This window comes from Amphiura filiformis, chromosome 2 (genome assembly GCF_039555335.1).
Source record: "Amphiura filiformis chromosome 2, Afil_fr2py, whole genome shotgun sequence".
Taxonomy (NCBI): domain Eukaryota; kingdom Metazoa; phylum Echinodermata; class Ophiuroidea; order Amphilepidida; family Amphiuridae; genus Amphiura; species Amphiura filiformis.
In genome coordinates, this window is record NC_092629.1 from 36712398 (window position 1) to 36740027 (window position 27630).

At 37.3% G+C, this 27630-nt stretch overlaps 1 protein-coding gene across 2 annotated transcripts in view; it reads right to left on the reverse strand.

Moving 5' to 3' along the window:
• The window catches only part of LOC140146161 (cell adhesion molecule DSCAM-like), a 199892-nt gene that overhangs the window by 76074 nt on the left and 96188 nt on the right, over positions 1-27630 (reverse strand). For both annotated transcript variants that reach the window (XM_072167922.1, XM_072167921.1), the window contains one exon: positions 4975-5092. The gene's annotated coding sequence lies outside the window, so the exon portion shown is untranslated. The remainder of the gene's footprint in view (positions 1-4974; positions 5093-27630) is intronic.

The window sequence follows — 27630 nt, forward strand, 5'->3', positions numbered from 1 at the left end:
TCCAAATTGAAGCAATCAAGATGGCAGGCATGCATCATACGGTAGGCATAGGGCACACATCACATGAATAAGTGAAATCTTCCCACACATTGTATTAAGGCAGGTCGAAGTAGAGCATGAACTAGCGGTGTTTGCACTCAAATATCGAGACAAATAAAGCTGACACACAAGAGAAAATGGTATGGGTTCTATAAAGGAGATCCTAAAGGTGTCATTTCTGCACTTACATGATTTTTCTTGAGGGGGAAGATTATGACCCAAAACTCTTGTTTTGTTATTGGTGGCCTTATCACAAGACCTATGGAAATAAAATTGGCTTCCTTGACTCATTTCCTATACATTGTCATTAAACACTTAAAACTATATATTATTTTATAAACTAATAAATTGCGCCAGAAAACATCAGGCATCTGATTGATGATGTTGTAAACTTGTGACGTCAGTCGGCGAGGAATGTCTCACAATGCCGATTGATGTTGTGACGTCAGATATTGTGACGTCAGATGTTGTGACGTCAGATGTTGTGACCTCAGATGTTGTGACCTCAGATGTTGTGACCTCAGACAATGAGGAATGTCTGGCAATGCCGGGTCCCATGCATGTGACAACTAGAAACGGAGCCCCCCTTTCTTGTTTAAATGGCGGGCTCCTCCACTCTCTCCATATGGATTCTCTAATTCCTCTTTCAAACCACCTCTCCTCTTTATCAAAGATAACTGCTTCTTCAAAATTGAAGTGTTCAGTGTTCTTATTACAGTGGTTGTACACAGCGGAGTTTTGAGCTTTGTTGAAACTTAGGCGCCTGTGTTGGTTTAGACATTCCTCGCAGTCTGATGTTACAACATCTGACGTCACAATATCATCAATCAGATGCCTCATGAAGTCCAATGTTTACGGACACAACGTAGCAAAGTGAGCTGCAAATTTTAGTTCCAGTATTAGATTTAATTAAATACAAAATAATGTTTTGAACTACTGGATGAATAATCTACACCAAGATTAACTATATTGTGTTTTAGTTTTAAAAACAGCTACTCATTTTAATGCATTTATGCTGATACCAAATATGGTCATGGTATAAATGTACAATTCTGAAATTTATTAAGAAAATTTTTAAAGAAAATTTAGAACTTGTGGTCAGCAGTTGACACCCATTTGGAGAGGGTTCAAGGAAGTAAAGATGAGCTAAAAACATTGCATTTACTTTCATTTAAATACCATGATATGACATGGTATGTTATTCAGTCATTTATGACAGGCAGTACATACATGTATAACCACAGTATGGGCTGTTCCACGAAGTTGGCCCTTATCCTGTTTGTACAAGTCTACAGGTCAAACGCACACCTGATAGCTATATGCTCACACAGGAGCGTAACCTCCAATTAGTAAAATCCATATTGTAACATTTCCATATAAAGCGCGTGAAAGCTGATTCTGAGTTTACCGTCCCCCGCCCGCGTCACTTTTTAGAAACCAAAAATACCCGCATCAAATTTTCAAAAATGACTAAATAATTCATTATTTTCAAAGTATCAGTGTTTTCACCAGTTTTAGCAAGTGAAAACATGTATTTTTGTTTGTAAAACATATAAATTCATAACTTGGAAGCAAAACAAGGCTCTTTTCTAACTTTTCTAGTCCCTACCTTTCGTGAAAATTTCTTTGTCGCATTTATTTCCATTTTGCTTTAAATCAACACACATTTTAGGTCAATAATGAAATAATGAAAAATGATAAAGTCACCTCACCAACCTGGAAAAAAAAGTGACGATAAACTCGGAATTGACTTTCACAGGCCTAAATAGTATTTCTTTTCCATAAAATGTTAGCTTTTACTGTCAGATATGTCCCCTTTTAATTTTGAGCCGAACAACTGAGGTCAAGCAAAGAACATTTGAATTTACTACCAGTGCCAATGTGTGTTTTTATATTCCGTTGGTCATGCTACCGTACGATCCTTTGATGTGTGTGTATGATTGTGCCGCATGGCATATACGTATGAACATCACATGTATACATGTTTTTCTATCATGCAGTCCATCGTAATAATAAACCGTCTTGCTCAGACGGTTTATTCAAAATCATTGAAACAGATCAGAGGTTTAGAGCATGACCACCAAGATTCTCTGTGGGAACTTTTCAAAAGTCCAGTACACACAGACACTAACTCTAGGTGCTACCTCAGAGGTAGTTCTTAACCCCCTGGACACTAATGGTCATCTAACAGAATTTCTGATTGGTTGATATTTCAATTGCCAATTATGACTAGGCTTTAAACTATTTAATTGTCAAACTTGCATTTGCACATGATCTTATTAATACCCTCCTTGATTGGTTCAAAATTGGACACAATATTCATTTTGGCCAATCGGCAGGTAGTTCTCATGGGGTTAACTTGAATGCCATATGAACACATCTTGTGTCAGTCACATCTCACTCAGGAGAGATATGTGATATGTTCCATTCATATCTCTCATCTTTTGGGCACAGGTTAGAATGGCACTATTCCAGATGAAATCCATACACCCTCTATTGAAGACATGACCTTATTCTCCCACAAAGGGGGTATAGATATCATAATGAGTCAGCCATTCATAATGGTGTCAACCTGTCTGAAAAAGTAGGATTGGGGCATCTGGCCTAAATTGTCAAGAAGTGGCTGAAAAGAACAAGCAATTGCTAATTTTCCAAAAAGGTGGGGGAGGATACACCCTCATGCCCCCCCCCCAAGGATTGATGCTCATGCCCATTCAGTTGAAAGATTTAAGGTCATGTCTTCCATAGGGGTATATATATGAAGCAATACTATATTATTATTATTAAAAATAGGAATGTTTTTTGATCCACCCTATACACATACACCTTATGTCGACAAGTCTTGCTTTACAAGGATGTCATGAGGAAGAGGACATGAGGAAGATTACCCTTCCCAGAATCCTTTGCAACATGAAATATCACCTCATTACACCAGATGACACTCTTAGACTTGATGTTAATACACATTCCCCACAGTTGATAGTGAAGAAAAACACACATCTGGATGTGCTCTGTTCATTGAGGTACATTTGGTCACTATTGACACATGTTGCACTGAATAGCAAATAAGCAGGAAATTGAAATGGAAGAAATGCATTGTGGGAAGTGTAAGATACCTTCTCAGGTCATCAGAGATATGAGATATGTTCCATCAATACCCATCATCTTTAGGGCACAGGTTAGAATGAAGCTATGCCAAAATCAATGTGATGATTATTTCCTGAGGCACTTTATAGTATTGCCATACACATGCTAAGCCAACATTTTTACAAAATATTTTGATGCAAACCCAAAATATATTGCGTTCTGCATTTTGAAATTATTGAAATATTCAAAATTAAGCTAAATTGGGCTCTACTAGTCTCAGTGCTACAGGTGAAATTCATACACCCCCTATGGAAGACATGACGTTAATCTCCCACACAGGGGGTGTAGACATACATGTATGGTTGGTGATGAAATCACCCATTCAGACAACATTTTTATTAGTCGGTTCTCAATAACAAGGGGGTATATGGATCTCAACTGGAATAGCCCATTTGCAATCAGTTTTTCACAAATTATTTTAAAAAACAATGACAAAATAGCATTTATCTTCACCTCTTTTTTTACAGAATTTTGGCAGATTACTCCCTAACCAGTTTTCCAAAATATGGACCAAAGTTTGGGCACATACATCCCCTGGACCTAAATATGGAGCACATACCCCCATCCACATTTCCACTATAGTTTGATCAGCCAAAATCAGCTGGAATGGTTCTAAAGTCCGATGTATACTCCACTTCGCGAGAAGCTGTGATGAAAAAATTAATTCGCAGCTTCGCGCGAAGGCATTCATGTATACTTCATCAAAATATCGCCGAGTATCGCGAAGAATTGTTGCCTGCTCTGTGCTTTCATATAGAAACTTCGCTGGCCTACCCCCCCCCCAAAAGTTGAACCAAATCCAACTCTACGCTGAGCGAAGAAACCGCTCCATGACCTCTTGAAATCATGGTCGCAAGTGGAGTATACATCGGACTTTTAAAGGCTTTTACTACTAAATCCAAAAGGCAGAGCCATGAGTGATATAGTTGACCTATCTGCTCAAAATTGTGTATGTTATAAGATATCACAAATTAATTATATTGATATTAATCCATGATGTTATAAGGCCCACAATTACGCGCTGATCAAGATATAACACCCCCCCCCCCCTCTAATCCCACTTGGGATTATTGTAGGCTTATCATATAGTTCAAGTTAAAAATTGTAAATTTGCAAGAAAATCATGAAAATTAAACAGTTCACAAAAATATTTGCATCCAGTTCTTTATTAAAAGGAAACCCCAAAGGAAGTGAGGCATTGCAGATTGGGACCTCCCCTCACATACTGTACAAGCTGTTAATTTCATGAAGGTTTTATTTTCACAAATCTTACGAGTGGGTATGCAGACGCGAAAATAACAACACAGGAAAAAACATTTTGTATTTGAAGTTACTTTACACTTAAGTAAATTCCACGAAATAAGCAACATTGCACAATTTTCAAAAATCCTGAAAAATTCTGTTATGTGAAAATTACCCATAGGGCCTACACAGTAAATTGCAGTGTCCTCATTTAATAAGGACAACCAAAGTATGACCAGGCAAGTCCTTTTTCACACTGAGTTATTCAAATTGAAATTCATAAACCCCCTATGAAAGACATGACCTTAATCTCCTACATATAGGGGGTGTCGATTTCAAAATGTGGGAGGGGGATGTTACCATTGCCCCTATGAAGACTGATCCTGATAGGCCCATACTATAAGACACTAATAGTGTAATAATAAGAATTGCAGTATATATATCTGTAGATGAACTACACATAGGCCTAAGTTCAAATCCGAGTCTAGATGCAAAATCATGTGTGAATAATCCGGATGATTTAAATTTAGAATAAAGTAAACTTACCTTGCTGTAGTTTCAACGAACTATAATGTTCTGTATATCCTTCCTTGTATCTTGGGTCTGAGAGTTAATAGGTCTCCAAAAAGTTGGTTGAAAGATAGTTGAAAAGTTTATGCAATCACTGTATAAAAACAAATGAGAGAAAAAGAGAATGGGTTAATTAATATTATATAATATTAAAAAAAAGAGACTAAACCCAAAGAGTACCAACTCAGAATTGCCCTGTGTGTAATGCTATGATTAATCAGCCATATTGTATTTTTACAAATGTAGACCTTCAGCATTTATTGGCTAAAACCTGAAATGGAACGATAATTGGTGTCTTTAAATTTGAGTATCACAAAGGTTTGTGTATGCAGCATTGGGGCGCATGTAACCTCCTTAATAGTTATGAAAATTTGTAAAATCCCATAGGTAATTTGCCGAAAAACCGCCTGTGCCCCCTATCAAGCCCCATGTCCCCTTAAATCATGGTTGGTGCCCCTCCAATAGGATGACTCACGCCACTGCTAAAGACAATTTTCATGTTTGCAAATAAAGAAGCGAACATAATAGTACACTGACATCACTGAATCATTAAAAGTTCATGTTCACTGCGGTACTTCTCTTTGATGGGCCCAAACAATGTAATCATGAAGATGAAACATCATAAAATTCCTTGAATTTTATCCCTAAATTCTCTATGCATCATAAAGAAATAAAAACATAACTGCACATAACTACAGGAGGGGTGTAAAGCCAGACAAATGCATATATCCAGGTATACATATGAACTGAATCATTGTAAAATTAATCAACAATCATGATCGGTATTCTTTGAAGCTGGCTATGATGCATGGAAAAAATATTGAAATACTGAAAAAATTAACAAGACACTAGGATCCAAAACATTCTCATCTAATAGTGCACAGTTCTTTAACCCCTGAAACATTTGTACATTCATTGAATGACCTTTGAAAATTTGGGTACAAAAACTCATACTCTGCAACTTGAGGTCGAATTTTGCACTATGATTGTTTAATTGAGGTTATTGGACTATACCATGGGGATGAGGCCATTGTGGTCCATAGTGAGATATTGTTACTACAACAAAACACTTCAACTAGGTCAGGGGATTACTCTAAGGATTCTCTGGCCTTGTCCTCATTTATGGCTTCTCTATTATCTATCTTCTCCTTAGTCGTGTTCACACGGGAGGTATAAACTCTATATCATCACTGGGCGGGAAAAACCTCATTATGTACTTTTTGCCCTTGAACATGGATGAAGCAAACCAAGCAATATAAAATCTACAAGGCTTGTCTTGTCCTGGTGGAATTCACATGGGAGATATAAACTAACTGAAATGTTCACATGTAGGCATAAATTCTAGATGAAACTCAAGACAATCAGAACTCCCCTTTATTTGTGTTTTTGATGGGGTGTGCCCCGAGAGCTTCAAACCCTCTCCAATTCTGAACCCATTCCGCTTGTCTTAAAGGAGTATTTCTATAGGTGGGGTAATACAAGTTTAGGTGGGTTTTCGTGAAAATATTCACCCTGCATGTATTTGAGGGCATGTGAGGGTCTATAAGCTTATATACCATGAACAATGCCAATGCAAACCAACTCACACTTATACACAAATGTTAACACAACCAGAGTTACCAACAAAGTTTCAGTTGAATCCTGGGTCAAATAATCAAAAAGGTACCCAATTTTTCTCTTAACTGTTGGTTTCTATGAGATGGAAACTACCAAAGTCACAGGAGGCAATGTTAAAAAGTCACCCAATTTCTTTTATAACCATTGGTTTCTATGGGACAAAATATTGGTCCTAACCCATGGAGAAAATCTTCATAAGTCGCCCAATTGGGTGACAAATTTGCTGGTTTGGCAACCACGAACACAACCCACAGCTTGCATAGTCTCACATTGTGAACTTATAAGAGTACTTTTCAGGGATCAGAGTTGAGTTCCAAGTTCAAATCCATAGCTTGGACCCTGGGGGTATGTACACTCAGCTATTTTTAGCATAGTGGCACATGGGGACCAGAAAAATTATGTATAAAATCAATGTTATGTGTGCTTTTTGCTTCTAGGCTTTTGAATTGCATTTTCTCACAGTTTTTCTGATTCTTTTGAACCCTGTTTTGTTTTACAATGTGTCATTGATAAGCTCAAAAGAAGAAATGAAAAATCCCCCCTCTTTTGATTAATATCCCCCCTTGTCAAAGTTTTTGGGGAAAGTGTAATTTTGAATTAATACTCCCATCAGGATTTGAGTGTGTTTCTGTACAGATTTCCATGTCACACAAGTTCAGGTAAAAACAGTGGTCCCAGGGGATATTAGGGGCTTTAATTGGGTGGGGGAAATCCCAAGTTTTGAGGGCTAGTGACAATGGAAGGGGGTGAAATCTGGGGGATCAAAGCCCCAACTTTAGGGTAATGTGTCCCCAGGGTATACCACTTACTTTGACCAGCCTTACATTTGTTATTTGGGCATGGATCTCCCATCAGGACTCGAGTGTGTTCTGCATGTTTTATCTACTGTAAAAGTAGAAATTTTTGCCGCATTTTAATTTTCACACCTTAGACAACCGTGAAAATAAAACCATGCAGAGATGTCCTGTTATGCATAGGTCTATTTATGCACAAAAAATTTAAAATCGCTAATTTAAAAGCAAGAGAAGTAGTTCAAAATTGGCAGAGGACGAAATATTACACGCAGCGAAAAAAATCCACTTTTATACAGTATCTAGGATCTCATAATATGCGCATCTGTCTGACAGTACACAGTTCATTAATGTTCTGCGTGCTAGCCATAGGCTTCAACGTAAAAAGTTCCAACTTTTGCGATATTTTCTCGAAATATCAAGAGCTATCTCAAGAACCACTGAACCAATTCTAGGCTTGTTTGTACTCATTTTAATGCATTTTTCATGCTGATTCCAAATATGGTCATGGAAATGTACAATTCTGAAATTTTTCAATTTCTAAATTTTTTTTGAAACTTCTCATCTGCAGTCCGCACTCCCGTGGTTAAGGTCTATATACTTGTTGTACATTCATAGGGTGACATGTGAATGTACTGAGCACAAAATTCTCGTCCTCTACAACTTCAGGTCAAAGTTTGAGATGGAACTATTTACTATAGGCCCCTTATAGGTTACTGGATTGTGGCACTGGCAATGAGGCTGTTCGTTTCATAGCACCTGCTTGCTATGTTGAACTGTAGTGTATAGGAAACCACCCATGGTAGGTTCATTGAAGGTCCAGCATTTGATTATTTTTGTATGTGCCCTCCTGAACCTTGTGATACTCTAAAAAGAACTTTTAAAGAGCGTTGGTAGGCTACCATTTGCTTCCTTGGACATGAAGAAATGTGATATGCTACTGAAGTATGATGCTATAATAGCCTAAGACCTGCATATTGAGGCAGATATTGGTTAAGGGGCTGTGCAATAAAGATCTACTCCTCCCCTGGCAAATTTTTAAATGGCCTGCCAAAATATGACAAATTAAAAATTTATATTTTTTACATTTAACAAGTCATCAAAATTATTTGATATCAGAAGGACATTCCTTGTATTCAGAATGCAATTTGGTGTGTCTGATGATCAGGGAAGTCTGATGTGCTCTCAGTGGTCCCACAAAAAAAAAATTGTGCAAAGGTGGGTGACCAAATGTTGCCAAACAAATTGACCTGGCATGGTATAAACATAGGCACTAGCTAAGTCACTTGTCACTGTTTAATTTGATAACCAGGCAGGTTTGGTTTACCCCAGAAAAACTAACTGCTCTGGCGGGGCTTCCTCTTTAAGCTTAAAATCCCAAATCAATTGCTGCACCTAAGATGCAACATTTTTGATGGTGCAATAACAATCCACTATAATGAAAGACAGAGATAAAATCGCGTCTGACATCACTGTCAATCAAATTCTCTATGATCCTTGATTGTTAAAGGAAGGTCAATTTATCTGGTGCTGATCGGAGAAAATGGCTTAAAATTACGTACTTTTACAAGGCAAAAGTAAAAAAAGTTTCCTACTATAAAGACCTAACTTTTGAGATGGTTTGTATGTTTGAAGGGGCAAAATTAACAATAAGGCGCCAGGTTATACCGCCGCGTTCAGCTAGTCATCATCACGATACTTGTAAACAAACCATGCTTGAGTTTGATTGACAAATGACGTCAGACGCGATTGAGTCTTTTTATCTGTCTTTCATTATATAAAATATATTGCCTCCATCTCAAAAACATACTAGCAACAAACAACAGGATTTCTGATTCATGCAGTGAATTTCCCCTAGCTATTTTGCATCAGTTGTATTGATTATTTTCATATGCATGCACCATAACTCCCAGGTGATTTTTCTCACAAAGTCTTCAGGGGTGATCACTCCAATATTGTTGTGTATGTATGAATATTGCAGGCGGCGGATGACATGATCGAGCCGGCAACTTGTGAAACAGCCCGGCCGTATGGCATTTTCCAATATAGTCGGTTAGTTTTGTGGGGTTCATTATCGAACCCCAACGGTTTTAGCTTGTATTCCCGGTGGGTTCAGTCTTCACTGACAATGTGTACGCATGATGGTTCCAATTAGGGGTACTTTTCAAGAAATGTCTGCGGAATTTTCGAGGACAAAATTGTTCGCGATTTTTCAAATTAGGGGTGTTTTGGAGCAAAATTGTCCTTGAAATGAAAAATAGGATGTATTTCTAGGACTTTCGTCCGCGTTTTACCGCTACAGTTTTCGTTATTGTCCTCATTTCCCCGTGAAATAGGGAGGAAATTCAAAAGCGTCCTTGAAATGGTAAAAATAGGGGTATTTATTTCGGAAAAATGTCCTCGATTCCTTGTGATAAGGGGTGAAATGAAAATCGTCCTCGAAATGATAAAAATAGGGGAGGTATTTGGAGGCAAATTTTCCTTGATTTCAGCGCAAAATAGGGGTAAAATTGCTGCAAATGTCCTCGATTCCCCGTGAAATATGGGTCATTTTCAAATCCTGGAACGGTCATACGTCCTACCTTTAAATACAAACTGAACCCACCGGGCTTGTATTTATATTATTTATCAACATAGGTCTATTTGTTTGTGATATTTCAAGCGTTTTAAAATTTCAAAATAATCCCATTCAATTACACGGTTGACGATGAAAATTTACTGAATTTAGAGAATGCAATGCGGCCACCACCTGGAATATTGTGTGTATGACCACTTGCCTGCAGTAGCGTAGCCAGGACTTTTTGAGTGAGGGGGGGGGTAGGGCATGGCAACTTTCACGGGGCAATATTAACGAAAAAGAATCAAAATTGGCTAAAAAGTTAAAAAAAAGGACGAAAAAATTTAAATATCAAGGAGGCCTGAGCATCCAACCCTCATAGTCAAGTGAATTTTGTGGGCCTGATTATAGCATGCTATTGGTAAACATAAGGTCTTTCGAAGCACAAAATTGAAAATACTAGAACCATTACTGCCCGACCACACACGGTTCACCCCTATTCCCCCACCTTACCTCCATGGAACATTTTCCTAAATCTGCCCAATTGCCCTCCATGGTATTACAAACATAGCTAGGCCCAATTGCCTACAAACATAGATGTAAGTCAAACATGTTGGACACAATCACTTTATCATGTTAAAAGGAATTTTGAAATAGTGTCTGTGGACTACATTAAGTCCTAGTTCTGGGAAGGGTAAGATATGTTCTCAGTTCTGCTGATACTGTTGCCCTGAAACATGGTATGAAGGTCCTTCCAAGACAGAGACATCCCAATGGGAATGCAAGCCATCTGGGATATGAAAGTGAAATACTATAAAATAGGCCCACAGGTACACAAAGAAATGGGAAGGGAAGTAATGTGTCTGGCCTGTCATGAAAGACCCAGTGACAGAAAAAGAACCTGCATCATGGTACATGTAGCAATGTAAAAGGTAAATTCACAAGTGTTTAGCCCACTTCTTTTCACACATTTAGTAGGTAGGGGGTAGACTTCCTAGTATACAACTTGAACTTCAAGCTTATAATTTAAGGTATGTGGTTTGGCAGGTAAAATATGGCAATGGGCTATTCCAGTTGAAATCCACCCCCCCCCCCCCATGGAACACATGACGTTAAACTTCCACACAGGGGGTGTAGATTTCAAATGGAGTAACCCATTCAGGTAACCCCATTTGAAATTCACACTCCCTGTGTGGAAGATTAAAGCCATGTCTTCCACAAGGGGTGTATGTATTTCAATTGGAATAGCCGAAACTGATTTTCTAGCCACAAATGGCTGGTTTTCCAGAAATTCAAAGCCACTTGCCAAGGACTTTTAGTAAAGGTAAATGTGGTTCAGCAATCCTCACAGACACTATGGACCACAGTGGTAGCCCTGCTATAGGGCCTTTTAACTATAGCTATATCTGAGAACTGCTCAAACCCACTATAACCGCTCCACTCGGAAGGGGGAATAGCAGTCACAGGGTTTAGCAGTTCTCTGGATATAGCCAGGTTTTATGATATAGCATGGTTTTGGATCACCACAGTCAAAAGGCCCTATACTCTAGGGCTACACAGTGGCCTCATCCCTATGGCATTGTTCAGTAACCTCAATTCAACAATCATTAAGTGCCAAATTTGACCTCAAGTTGCAGAGTATGATTTTTGTACCCAAAGGTCATTCAATGAATGTGCAAATGTATTGGGGTTAAAGAATTACACCCTGATAGATGAGCTTTTTGTGGATCAAAGTGTGGATCTTATCACATATCCTTCTTTCCAGGATCTGTGCTCACAAGCACAGGATGAAGTGCACATCACTTTCGAATATTTGTAATTTTGGAACAATCATAAACATGCTTACTGAAGTGAAGTGGAAAATGATAAACGTGAGTGCAACCTGATGAAGACAAAATTGGACATTTTAAGATAGAATACAAGAATCAAATCTGCAGCTTTTCCAAAAGTTTCATCTGTCACATTTGACATATATCTCATTTCACAATATATTTGGGATTTGATGGGTATTTTACCAAAATTCTGGTAATTTTTGGAATCCCCAGGAGGAAACAAAGATGTTATTTATTAGCCTTAACAAACCTGTGGTTGACAGATTAGTTTCGAAATATTACTAATCTTGATTTTGCCATTTTCGTATTTTGTGGAAAAGTATGGGATGTGGTTAACAATGTAATATACATTGTAGGTAAAAGGATATAAAAACATTTGCTTCCTACTGGTGGCCTAAAAAACTAAATGCGAAATGTGTTTATTTTATTTTCATTTTTAGAGTCGGGATTAGGTCGAAAAAAATTGTTTGGTTGCCCTTTTAAAAAGGGGGTCTCCGGCAATCACAACATTGTGCCTTATATGTTAGAAAAATAATTATCAAGCACAAATCACATGGTTTCATTTAAAACAAACTCCTAGTGACCATAAAACGAATAAAACATCAATCTCTCAACACGCTTGATATTCAAAATTCCAGGGCGCGAAATTGTCGAGTGCAATGACGTCCCAGTAATACAATGAAGGTTGATGACAATTGAGCACAATTTTTTATTATTTTTTATTTATTTATAATATTCGGCCGAAGCCAGGCTAATCCCAATAGTGCTCAGAGGCTACTAAATTTAAGGGACGCCATCCGGATATGACGGGACAGGGATATGGGAAGAGGTCCGATTTTAGATACAGGAGGAAAACCGGAGCACCCGGAGAAAAACCTGCGAGGACGAGCATGGATCGGCAACTAAACTCACATGTGGCGACGCGAGGAATTGAACCCGGGCCACAGTGGTGAGAAGCGAGTGAGAAGACCACTACACTAACCCGCCCTCCCAACTAACTATTACGTCATTGCACTTAGATAATTTTGATGCGGGAATTTTGAATATCGCGTGTTGAGAGCCGACTGTTTTTATTCGGTTTTATGGTCAATATGAGTTTGTTTTAAATGAAACCATATGGTTCGTGCTTGATAATTATTTTTCTAACATATAAGGCATAATGTTAGGATTGCGGTTGAGGGCATCCGCAACACAACTATTTTTTGGCCTTTTAATATGGTAACAAATTACTTGCATTTATTGCCAAATCAGTGCATAGTAGCAAGTTAGATGTGAAAATTTTATATTTCTAGGCATTACAGATTGATTTTCATAGGAATGTGATTTCATATTGCTTGTAAATAAATCGATGCGAAAAAACCCCCAAACATTTGTCATAATTTTTAGCTTGAATTTGGATTTCGTAAATGAAAAAACAAAATGTTCGATAAATTGTCCCCCAAAACATAATGTTTAGCCTGGTACACACAAGTTATTCTTTGAGGTTTCGAGTCACATAAATCTGCTATTCTATGAACTTGGATGTTATTGATGATGCCAGGAAGTTAACTTAACTGGTCTGCTACATCCAGATAACGACTGCTCAGTGCCAGAAGTAGGTAAGTGCAATAGTTGCCCTGTGAACATTTGGCAATTTAAACACAGTATATTTTACTCATCTACACATGGCAGCTATTGCACTTACCCACTTCTGGCGCTGATCAACAGTTAAGATATTCAGTCAATAGACACTAGGATCGCAAACAAACTCATCTATCAGTAGTCGGTTCTTTAACCTTATGCTTCTACATGTATACAATGACCTTTGAGTGTGTTGGGTACAAAAACACATACTCCACAACTTGAGGTCAACTTTTCAGTCATGCAAAATGCATAGAAGTTATTGAACTACACCACTGGAGTTGAGGTCATTTTAGTTCATAATGAGAGTGTTTGCATTCTATCCCCATGGACCAGGGGAGAAAGTCCCATCCTCCCCCACAACAAAGATATCTCACAGGGCAGGCTGAAACTTGGAGGATCAGAACCCTTAAGAAGTTCAGTCAGAGGTTAACATGGTGTGAACACACTCCAAGATTTGACACAGGGAAAGAGGTTTTAACAAGGCACAAACCGCCAAGATACATGTGACACGATCCGATCAATGGAAATGAGTCGGATGTCGCTAATATTGATTTTGAGATATTGGCAAAGAAAGTGTTAAAATTCTTTTGTTTTATATTGTTTTCAGCGATTGATAATTTATTGATGTAACTTTGCAAAGAAAAGTTTATCAACATGGGGTTTTCAGTTTCAGAAAGCTCTCAATGTCCTCTTTAGAAACATGTAAAACTCATTTTCGACCAGGGTCGACATGTGACTCATTCCCCTTGATCATGTCACAATTAAGGGTTTACCCATTAAGCTCCAAGTGTACTCACAGGAAACTTGGACATATGTGTCTTGTGACATACACTAAAGGGTTTCGTTCAGAAGTTGGGGCTGTGGGGGTATCAATGTGTGGGATGTGTGTGGGGTAATTGATCAATTAAATTCAACAACTCCTCCTATACCTTTGTACAGGAGCCAACCGTTGTTAAACTGTGATGAATCCACACTTATACTGCAGTGTATACGTGAACGCGAGCGAGACTACTGGCGTTACGCGAGAGCGCGTAAAATTCGTCATGCCTGGAACCTTTGTGCGTATGCAAGCTTAGAAGTTGAATTCAGTATTTTTCAGGTAGCGGCTAAACTTTGCCGTTTTATTCTGTAGTTTTATTGCTGATATTAATAGAGAAATCATCGAAGTTCTTGTAAGACTTAGTGACAATGATTAACTGACATTTCCTCCTAAAATAATCATGAATTATACGATCTTTAGCTACTCGCGTCCGGCGCGTCTGCGTGGTTTACTTCGCTCGGGCAGCTAAAGCTGCCCTCGCGAAGTAAATCACGCAGACGACACGGCCGCATCGTTGTTAAACGGTGATGAACAACGGTGAAACATGATTGAATCCCTAAATCTACCATTCGCAAATATGTCAGCTACTTCAAGGGCAGTTAAGATGTGTCAGCTGGCAAAACTGCCAAAACACAACTCATGGTAACTTTAGGGTTTCATTTCTGTGTTTGGAGGTCAACCTTTGGGAGGTACACACTCTGTCTGAACATACCTATATTTATCTCTGGGAATGGCTCACATGGGAAATGAAGCTTTTAATTTCTTTGAAAAGGTTACTGTATTTTTCATGGTTTCATTCTTGGACATTCAGTGGATACTATTTTGTTCTTTTTACTTTGAAAATTTTAGGTAAATAAACAGATTCAGACAGTAATAGCCATATTCTTTCAGCGGGGGCACGGGGGGGCACACGTCACACGAGTGATAGTGACTATCAATGGGGCAACAAGAGATGGTTTCATTCTAAGACATTCAGTGGATACTATATTTGTTCTTTAATTTACTTTGAAAATGATATGGTAAATAAACAGATTCAGTAATAGCCATGATTTTTTCAGAGGGAGCAGGGGACTATAATCAGAGGGCAATTAATATACAATGTTTCATCAGCCTGCTACGTTTTTTGCCTAAGTCATTTTTTGTATTTTGAGAACAAAGCACAAAATATGGTTCAAGCATGCATTTAACATACCATTCTTTGCACAAGAACAAATGATAGTGATACATATGAAAGGGAATAATCCGAAATAATTAGGGTGATTACATAACTGATGCATACTTGAACCACATTTTGTTCTTTGTTCTCAAAATTACAAAAAATGACTTTGCCAATTAGTGTAGCAGACTGACAATATATAATTATAATTTGGAGAGAAGAAACAAATTGGTCAAGAGTCAACAACAAATGACCAGTAGATACTAAAGGTTAGCTTTACTACAGAGTAGTGAATTGAATAAACTTATTAACTTGCATTAAATTACAGATTCATGTAGGCTAAATGCCCTATTTGGCTTTCAGCAGAACCACTAGCAGGCTATGTTAGCACATCTATAACAATGACAAAGGTACTAAAATCTGAATTTCGATGATTTTAACGGTCGTCCGGATGAGCAAATCACTGGCCTTTAATTTTAGATATCAAATATGCCAAATAAAAAAACCCAAACGTGACAACAAATATTCAAGACACAATTGAGGAGGTAAATGCAAATGGCTGCTATGACACCCAAGACGTCAATGGTTAGATGTCGGACAGCAAATTACACTATTTTGTTTTATATATATATATATAAATACGGAAAAAATAACAACTGCTGCTAAAAAGTATTTAGATCTTGAATAAAATCAACAAATATTTGTAATATGCTATTAAAATATATTCCGAAAACAAATTGGTGAAACGTCAACTGCAAATGGCCGGCATGAAACCCGAGATGCTAGGGGTTAGCTTTACTACAGGGTAGCAAATGGACACTACATGTATTATAAACTTGTATTAATTTAGATTTTTAAATGTCAAACTGAAGAAATTTTAAAAAATGCATAAAAGCATGCTGACAAGTGTGAGATTTCTAACATAATAACAAATATTTTGTTTAAATCTGAAAAAATAAAATAAATCAATATGATGAAGAGATGGCCTGCATGCGTACAACATATGAGATGCTATAGATTAGTTTTACAGCAGGGTAGCAAATTAACGTGTATAGAGTTGCAACAGGTTGAAGCAGGTAAACTGAGTCTTCTATAAGGAGATAATTTACATGCAATTGTAAGTAGAGAATTCACTACATATTTCAGTTTCCGGCTGTTGTTGACACTAGGATCCACAACATGCTCATCTACCAGGGTGAAGTTCATTAACCCCCAATACATTTGCACATTCATTAAATGACCTTTGAAAAATTGGGTACAAAAACTCATACTCTGCAACTTAAGGTCAAAATTTGCACTAGGAATGTTAGAATTGAGGTGATTGAACTATGCCATTGGGATGAGGCTATAGTGGTCCATAGTGTGATTGTGTTCAATGACAAGCATCTGGAGATGGATTAAAAAATCAAATGGATAAAGTGAATGAAAAAGTGAAAAGAAATGCAACATGATTTGTAGAATCTTTAGTCTCACAATTTGAAAGATTTCTGAAGTTTTAGCCAATAAATTCCAGGGGTTTGTGGAAAGTGTGCACAAATATTGCTAGTTTGCTTGCAGGCATTAGAATGACCATCCATGAAAAAACCTAAAATGTTTGAAAAAACCTGAAAAGGTGTGTGAAATTACGCTAAAAAGGCCAAAAACAGGCTAAAATTAAAAGAAAGTGTGGAAATTTAGACACAAAAAAAACCTGAATAAATTCAGGTTTAAACCCGAAAATTCTCATGCCTGTGCTTGGCAATCATGGTGAATTTTGGCCTTTAATAATAATAACAGTAATCTTTACTGACAATTTTCATTAAAATGTTTGCAAAGCATGCAAAAATGTTGACTTTCATCATTTGGAGGGGTACTGCATCAATTGATTCAGCACCCTTCATTTTTAAAAGAACATGGTGTCTGGAGCATGTGACCCCTCCCCTAGCTTCAAAACTGCAATCAAATGTGTGTTGGCTCAGTCAATTGGTAAATTTCATTATCAAATTGAATTTGATTAAATTTGTATGCGATTTCTGAAAGAAATTAATAACACACAGCACATCTATTGTGAGAAAATTAAAAATACACTATGGACCACAATGGCCTCATCCCAATGACATAGTTCAATAAGCGGAAGTAAACAATCATTTGGCAAAATTTGACCTCAAGTTACAGAGTATGAGTTTTGGTACCCAAATTTTCAAAGGTCATTCAATAAATGTACAAATGTATTGGGGTTAAAGAACTATGCCCCTGGTAGATGAGCATGTTGTGATAGTCACTGACCTTGCCATAGTATTTATCAAATAAATATTAAGGACTAGAATACCACAACCAGACAGCACCTGAACTGCATATAATTTATGTGCTTACTTATTTTCGTGATTTTTAGCACTCTACTTTGAAAATAAAATAAAATAAAACATACACAAATATTACATTTAATTGTCGTCATAGGAATCATGAAATTGTAATGTGAAATCAAACACATGTTCCACATTAGAAAATGTTTTTAAAACAGGAAAAACTGCCCATATGCACACATTACAAGATTGCATACGTTTGTGTTTCTAGAAGACAAATGGTTACCATGGTAATATTGATAATCATGGTCACCTCTTGTTACCTAAATGAATTCAATTCAATTCTATTCATTCTAATTTAATTAACTCATTTTGGACTTGACTGAGCTTGATTCAACATTGTCATTTGTGAGGCTAGCTCATATTTCAATGGGCAATAGTTTAAAGGGGCATGGTCCGAATTGTTTATGTTCTGTTTCCTATCTTACATCAACACCTATCATACATTAAAAGCAATATGTTGTCAAATTTTGAGATCTTTGACTCCAGCAGTTTTGATATGAGAAGCAATAATGTGGATGTGGATAACAATAAACATTATTTTTCATCAGGTTCGCCGTCACAAATAATAAAGGAGACAAGGAGAAAAAGTGATCCCGCCAGGGAATCGAACCCAGGACCTCAGGTTTACGAGACCTACGCCTTAACCACTTGGCCACGGGAGCTTCATGATTAGGCTGGATAACAATGTTCCATAGGATAGTATATACTTTCGATTGTTACTGTGGTATATTACAATTAACCACATTTTTGTTCACAAACATATCTGGGGCATTTGATATTACTGGGATAGTAAGAAAAATATGAGCTTGCTACTGACACCAAAATCTCAGTTTTGATGAAGAAAAATGGGGGGATGGGGCTGTCAATCGGGTCACTCCTTTAAAATGAGTCATTTTATTCATTTTTTAAAGTTAAACTTGAACCTTAGCCATTATTAAATTGCTCACAAAAGACATGATTCACTTATTACTTTGGCAACATCTGTGACCAAAGTACGATGTTGCCTTTCATGTTGCCTTTGAAAAAGTACGATAGATTTCTTTTCAACCAAATTAAAGAACTGAACCTTTTTTTTTTTTTGCTTTAAAATTAGATATATCAGGTGACAAAAACTGACTTGATGTAACATGACAGATGGTAACAATTTCTTAATATTTCCCACATAAATATATTTTTATCATCAAATCAATCCCACAACCCTGATAAAATCAACTTATTTTCCACATCACAAGTTGACAACAACAATAAACAACAAAAACATCATTAAGCGTGTATTTTCTCAATTTCTGTGTTTGGATGTGATCTAGATAACATTAAATCATACTGACATGCCTCAATGGAGTGTTAGTACTCTATGGTTTGTCACCCGTATCTACCACCCTCTGACGTCTTTCAAAGTACAATGCATACTTCACAAAACAAAGCCTAAATGATTGTGTACCTGAGTTTAAAGCCAAGCTGTTACACTGAACTGAATGTTCTCTACATTTTTACTTCATTCATCGTATCCTCCGAGGTAATTCATGTGATTCTTATCAACTTTTCTCTATAACCCAAAACACAACAGCACAGGTGCCACTATGTGTCCTCACAAAGGGTGGGAGGAGCATGGAGTGGCAGTTGTAGGAGTCAAAACAGGTCCCCCACTGTAAGAAACGGACCAGCCAAATTTGCACGCTACAGAGCCTGAAAATAAAATCCCGCAAATCACACGTATGGGAGCTGCCATAGGATGCTAACGGGTGCTAACGGCAACGCGGGGGTTGCCGGGGTGCTAACGAACGTGTCGTCAGCACAAGCGTCCTACGCGATCAATAACGCGTATAGGGCGCATTCCTGTAGTTGAACAACTTGAACAAAGAAATTATTAAACTAACAAGAGCAGACAAATCAATCTTCAGATCCTCCAAGGTAATTCATGAGATTCTAATCAGAAACTTCACCCAAAAGACATCAGCACAGGTGCCATTATGTGGACCCCCAAAGGGTGGGCGTATATTTTTAGTTCTCTGTTTCGTCAAATTCGGTTTACTTTTGGAATATGTTATTGGAATATCTGCTGCACATCCCTATAAAGTACCTACAGTACTTGAACAAACAAATTAACTAACAGACAAATCAATCATTTCCTCATGTGACATTTATACTGGTACCTGCAAAAGGGTCATAATTACAATATTATTATCATACAAATACAATATTACAATGTCAATAATCTCTCATATTGAACTGTAACTGTAATTAAAGGTAATGTACCATATGTTTTATTATGCTTGATTCCATGCATGAAGTATATTTTTCACAAGCCTGGGAAAACAACCTGATGATTTCACATAGAATTTATGCAGTGGCAGCAAAGGGGCTGCGTGCTCTCTCTTCCCTCCCTGTAAGAAGTCTTGCTCATCCGTGGGATGCTGACTGCCTCCCCCAATTAGAAGTCTCCCCCTCCTCCAGGGGTAAATCCATGATTTACTCCTGACAAAAAGTCAGGAGTAGCGATCTGGGTGCATCTCTGCCACGTGTATGGCACCCGGTGTAAGTTAGGCCTACTACTTTCGGGCTCTGTTACTTTTAGTATACTATGCCGAGAGGTTGCGTCAGCCCTATAAAGCGCTTCGGTTGAACGCATATCTTGGCGCTAACTTGCCGCTAAGTCTGTGAGGGCCACAAACTGCTGCTAGGTGTCAGTTTGCCCTTTTTATGATTGGAAGCTAAGAAATTACATTTTGCATTTTTGAAAAAGGTCACAGAAACAACGAAAGTGATATTTACGCTGACCAGTGACCAGAAGTGAATGCCTGGTGGAACTGGTCGGTATTCTGAGTGCTAGTAGTTGCGCTAGGTGTGGACAAGTGGTAAGAGTATGGAAAATATTTGTGGAATTATTCCTACAACTTGTCAATGCAAAATTATGAAACATGATATATTCATCCATGGCGTTGTCTTTTTTATAAACAGTTCTCTTTATCAATGTTAGCGTAAGTTTACGGGTGTAACTCAAAATGTGAACAGGGACTCCTAACCCTAACAGCCTCAGGGCTTTTTGGCGACGGGAAGGGAAAGAAGGAAGGAATAAAGAGAGAAAATAAAGAAAGAAGTTGTTTGCTCTGGGTGGGATTTGAACCCGAGACCCCTCGCATGCCAAGCACACGGTCGGCAACACCTTGCCACAGGTCTTGTGCTTCGCTGGCCAGCAAAACCGTACCTACATATCACTTAAGGCGATTGCGTCATCACACCACGTGGGATGCACGCATACGAACAGCACATATATCAAGTAGTATTTTGTCGTACACAGTGCAGTTAGGGTAAAGACAGTACATAGACAGTAGAATCCATGGTATGACAAATATTTACCAATAATAACATAGTGCAATTCAATTATACATTTAATACATTGTAGTGAAATGCTATATCCACATTTCTTTGAATAAACAATACGTCATAGCGTCACAGGTCCGATGCTAAATATCTCATACAACCTCCTCTACCAACGCACAGTTCTTTACACTCCATATGCTTGTACATGTCATATAATGACCTTTAAATGTATTGGGTACAAAAACTCATCCTCAACAACTTGAGGTGAAATTTTGAGCTATGATAGTCTAATGCATGTCTATGAACTATGCCACAGGAGATGATACATTTTTGGCTCAAAGTAAGATGACAATGAATCACTGGTTGCCACATTTTTTGAAAAGTTAGGTGCAGCAAACACCATGCCTACACTTTGTTTCATTTTGAGTTGGTAGCATCTAGCACTAGGATCCACAACATCCTCATCTATCAGGGGAACAGTTCTTAAACCCTAATACATTTGTACATTCATTGAATGACCTTTGAAGATCTGGGTACAAAATCTCATACTCTGCAACTTGAGGTCAAATTTTGCACTCTGATTATGTAATTGAGGTTATTGGGATGAGGCTCTTAACTTGTGGTCCATAGTATAGGTGCATATTTCACTGGTCATAGTTCCGGAGGAACTTGGAGGGGACTCCGTAGAAACGACCATACGGGAACATGCCACAAACATGGTAGCATTTTTGGCCTTTTGGTATATCTATGGCCCTTTTTCTAGGCCAATTTTGGTATATGGATGGGTCTTTTTTTTCCAAAATGTTACCATATTTTTTCTTGGAAAATAGTGTGGCCCCAAAAAAAATTTGAGGGAAAATTTTGAATATTGGTATATTGATGGGTCCAAATTTCTTGCATAATTGGTATATTGATGGATCCACTTTCAAATTCTCAGCAGCACACTTACCCCCCCAAAGTGGATCTTTTGGTAAATTTTTTGATTCAGATCTTTTCTTTAAAAACAAAACAGCAAAAAGTGGACATTTGTGGATTGCCAATAAGGCCATCTTAATTAAATCCGGTGTCTCAAAGCTGCCACACACGTTAGTAAAATCGTGCACATAGTCCTCTTTGAAAATCAAGAAATTCTTTTTTTTTCCTTTTTATTTTTTTAACAAAACGGCGAAAATAAAACTCAAAATTAGTATTCGATCATATGTTTCAGATTTATTTGCAAATTTTGGACACAAAAATAATAAAAGAGAAGAATAATAGTTTGTAGCAGTGACTTTATTTGTCTACTATTCCAACATTTGCAACAATGGGTAATTTTTGCACAAAATTCTTGTCCGAAATCCTGTATAAAATTTTAAAAACTTGCATTCCGCAGTAGGTTCTCAATTTCTCACAAGCTTTGAGACACAGGATTTAAGTTAAGATGGCCTAAAAAGATTTTTAAAAAAGGTAAAATTTTTCAGTAAAAAAACATTGAGGGTAAGACCTATTTTGAAGGAAATTGCTTTTTTTGCGGGAAACACATTGAAATAGCTGTTTTTTGAAGGAAAAATTCACTAACAGTCCAGTTAAATCCCGGTATCCCCCAAAATAAATCCTACCTATTTGATACATCTGAATGCAGCCCAATTGGGCCCCAAAAGGTAGCAGCACACTCACACAGATAATAATAAATCCCCTTCCATGGCCACTTTGCCATCACAAATAGGTCAAGTTCTCATAATTTATGTTGATGGTCTATTTCTATCTTTTAATGAGCCTTGAGCTGATCTTTACATACAAGGTATGACAAATATTTAATTCCTGCTTGAAAGGCCAACTACAAAATAGTTTGTCTCGATCATTGTCTCAAGTTGAAGACCTATTCTAGTGCTCCGTATTTTGCTTTGCTTGCTTTTTTTTCATTTCTAAATATCAGGACAAACTTTGGGGCAACCTTCGCTATAGAGAAAGTACAAAGTATACAAAAAATATATCCAAGGCTCGTTGCAACATGTTTTATGCCCTCATCTCTATTTCTAGTGAAAATTAGATTTTAGTACATGTACAAAAAATGTTCTGAAAAATTAAATGGCTCTTTTCAGAGCCACCACAACTTTTTTCCAGTGGTAACAAAGACTTAGATCCATTTCCAACTGCCAATAAAGCCATACACAAAAGTGTTAAAAACTAACACCCCTGGGTACGGTCCTCGATTGACTCCATTCAGTGAAACTTTTATCACCGGAGTTCTTGCAGAATCGCCTATGACTAAGCCAAATACAAAGGCTTACAGGAGCATAATTCAGTGATTCATGCAAAGGCCTAAAAGGGCAGAATTCTTTAAACGCAATTAATTTTCTCAAAATGGTCCAAATAGAGGTGATATATTGTTGCACTGAGCCCTCTACAATTAATGCATTGAGCACTAGACAGGAAATACACTGAGCCCTGGACAGGTATAAACACAGCTACATGTTGCATCAACGGTAACCCATTCAACTATGGGATAGGTGCAGTACTAGATTTTCATCTATTTTTCCTATTTGTATGAAGTTGAGGAAAAAATAATTTCATGATTTTGAAACCAAAAGATGCACAACAGTTAAAAGAAAACCAAACCAAGGAATTGTAAGTTTAATTAGATTTTTGTCCCATGATTTTGAATGGTTTCCTATTCCACTATGATTAATTTAAAAAGGGTTTATTTAAAACCTCATCTACCACAGTGTGTTCCAATCCGGTGTCATAGAATAATATCAAAACCAATTATTTCAACCATATTGAATCGCAGCTTTCTCTTTGTTAATTGCGTAAAATTGAATACTTTTAAATAATATTGAATAATATTAAAATAATTACGTCATATTCCTAGTTTCAGGGAAGATCAAGAAAAGTCAAGGAAAATCATCAGATATTAATTTGGTAATAAAAACAATCATTGCATTAATTTCCACCAATTTCCCTAATAATTTATTTCTATTTCTGTGAAAACTGCAGGTAAATATTTAATAGAAGAACTTTAAGTGACAAGTGCTTCATTGGTTATAACATTAATTCTTTTACCAAAAAGGTGATTTTTTAAATGAATTTGACGTATTTATCAATAAAAGTGTCATTGTCATGCATTTCTTGGAAACAAACAGCCTTTGCCTAGAAACACTTAATTTTGCCTAGAAATACTACATTTTTGCTAGAAATGCTATAAGTCACCTTGATATAATCCATTTTTCTAGAATTAATACATTTTAAGGAACCTTTTTTATTTGTGTTCATCCACAATTTTATTTACTTTGGTCCACAAGATTGTAATAATTTGTCGGTCGTAACACATAGTGGCGAAGAGTGATTGTTTTAAGTTTCTGTTTCACATATTGACATACAGGTTTAGAGCTAGCTATAATGTATAATAGTTATTCCTGTTAAACTATTTAAGATACTGTTTAATAGTTTGAACCTAATAAACTTCAATTGGAATTGGCCCACTGAGAGATAACAGTAGAGGAGTATCAACTCCCTTATTAGTAACATAATCTTCAAAAACATCTTACTCGGAAACATATTTTGTCCTTCACATATGACAAGTGTTGCCACCGATGAATTGATCAGTGATTTAGTGACAGAATTGTCAAACTTAGGAACACCATGAATTCATCAAAATTAAGATTTGTTGCATTTTTGGAACAAGCAAGGAACTGTCATTTGAAGGGGGTCCATAGTGGGAAGTGGGTGCAATCTCAGCTGTTGAAAAACCTAAAAGAAACAGAGGCGATGAAAAATAATCATTCAGAGAAAAAAATAACCAGCGATAACGAAGGCAGTTGTCTTGGGTGCCCCATGCCTTTGCCTTGGTGCCCCTCAAAGTGTACAACTTTGGATGTATTCTTTAGCATGTCATTGCCTTGGTGCCCTAGCAGACCATATCACTATCAGAATTGCCTGGCTGCCCTCGCAACTGGCATATGAACTTTCCCTGAAACAACCCACACCCTGTTTATTTTACTCCTACCCAATTTTTGAATCCACCCTTTACACCAACTTATTTCAAACTTCACCCTTTTTCTGTTTTTCCCAACTGTCAGATCGACACCTTTTACCAAAATATGAAAGCAAAGGGTCAGTCGGGTAAGTCCAGTATTAGGCTAAACCTTTTTTACGCCTAAAGTCAGAAATAGTATCAGATCTTGATAGTTCCTTATGCCTAGTGGGTAAAGGAAGTCAATAGCTCAGCAAATGTATGCTTTTCCTAGCAGAGGACACTCGCTAGGGCAATGGACACTTTAAGTAGGAAGTACTTGATCTATTTCATGAAACAAAGATGAGTTATTATCATGAAATGGAACCATTTATGATGTTAATTGATCTATTCCTGGAGCAGGATTTTGCATAGGATTTCTCTGAATATCAAAATCAAAATCACTACTCGCAGTTCGCTGGTGAAGTGACGTAATAATCGGATAAACTACCATGGCAATAGGTGAAAACAATTTTTGAATATATCGCGCTGCACTACAAGCAGGTTGTACTCATCACTTGTGTAATATCTGCAATCAGATTGAATACAATACCGCTCTTTTCAAAGATACTAATCTTACAGGTGGGAGTGATCAGCATCCTATGGTTCGATGCAGAGGTTATGCAATACGCATGAACGTGCTAGTGCAGCATGGTATATATGTTTTTACCTAGTGCTATGGTAGTTAATCCGATTATTATGTCACTTCGCAGGCGAATTCCAGAAAAATCCACAAGATCCTTGTGGCAGGGGACAAAGGAAGTTGAAGTCGGACAAAGGAAGTTGAATTTGAAAACCATGTTCAACATTCATATGCCTTTTCCTATAGCAGACGATACCAACTAGGCCAATGGATACCTCACGAAGGAAGTTCTTTCACTCCTATTTGAAGCTTTTGCATGAAAAAGTATGAATCATTACCATCACATGAATGGTTATCGATCAATTCATGGAGAAGTTAAACAATTTTGCAAAATATTCCAAGTTCTAAAGCTATAGGCTAATATTTTTACAATTAGTTTGCAATTCTTTGCCAAAATTATGAAATAATATTGTAATTATTAGTATTGTACATTCCAGTTGGACAAAATTCCATTCACTGTCAGAGGAGGTTTGCGTTTTGAAGAAACAATTTCATTTAAAAAAGATTGTACATTATGGCTTTAAGATGAAACCAACCAGTCTGCAAAAGGCATCAAGTTACACACACAGACAGACCAGAGGCATCATTACACATGGAAGCAACCATATTTCGTGGAACTTCAATGAGTTTGATCAATTATTATGGAAAATAACACTGCAATTTACCATATTTCCTCTATTAGTCGCTCCCCTTCTAAAATTCCCCCACCATTTTTTTCATGCTATTTTGTGCAGTAAGCTTACCACAGTGCACATGCAATCGGTAACGGTCAAAAATGACATCGCAAAAATCCGGAAGGGAATTTCTAAAGGGAGGGGGGCACTTTGCAGCGTCGTATGGTATTGCATATGGTATGGATTCTCCATCTCCTCTCCCTCTCTCCCCCTTTCTCTCCTCTCTTTTTTCCTCTCTCTCCTTCCTTTTTCCTCTTTTTTCCTTGCACTAGGGGGCGGGGCCAAAAATAGGCAATTTTTGCCACAGGGGCAATTTCCCCCTTCCCCCGGCAGCTACACCACTGGCACTTTGTTGTCCTATGTTTGATTTGGTTGATTCCAATGAAGTGTAAGTTGGGACATGTGTAAACTTTACAAATAGGCCTACATGTATGCAAAAAAAAAGTATTGAAAAAAAAAAAAGATTGTAACTTAAACCAACCAGACTAGTAAAGGCATCAAGTTACAGACAGACAGCCAGACAGACCACGCATCATTATACATGGTAGCCCAGGCATGGTAGCACCCATATTTCTTGGAACTTGGCTTCAATAAGCTGGATCAATTATTATGGAAAATAACACTGCAATTACATAAACACCTTATCTTCGCCCAGCACCGTAAAAAGTGGCAAGTTTAATGTGTAGAATTTTTCACGCCAATCCAATTATTACTTTGCATGATTTAGCGTTTTCTTACATTGACCGCCACATAAAAGAACATTCGTATGTTTTGTATTTTCATGGTAGCTGTGAAGCACAAAAATTTATTTCCATTTTACAGTAAATGATTAAAGGCACTATCTATATCGGAGATCCACGAAAAGCAGTAAACATAATTATTCATTTTTTAAGGAATGGTTTTAAGTGCAGGTTATATCAATAAAATTAGCATTAGATATTTATTCATATGAAAAGATGTTTTTCGATGATTTTTCATCTATTTTGATTTTGCAAATCGTTCAGCATGTTTACATAATACTGAGCACCTCGCATTACCACGCTTTCACTTTCACCAGTATTTTAATCCTCTCACCTTCATTGGTCGTTTCTTCTGCGCTGTAAATACAGGGTAACAATTCACTACCCACTTAGTTAGTGGGGAGGGCAGAAATCCAGAAAATAGTTTTTGTGACCTTCAAGGTCAGATTTTCAACGCTCACAGCACACTGTGTTGTAGTAGGCTAACTTCCAGTCTCACCCGCAAAATCGTCACCCGAACTG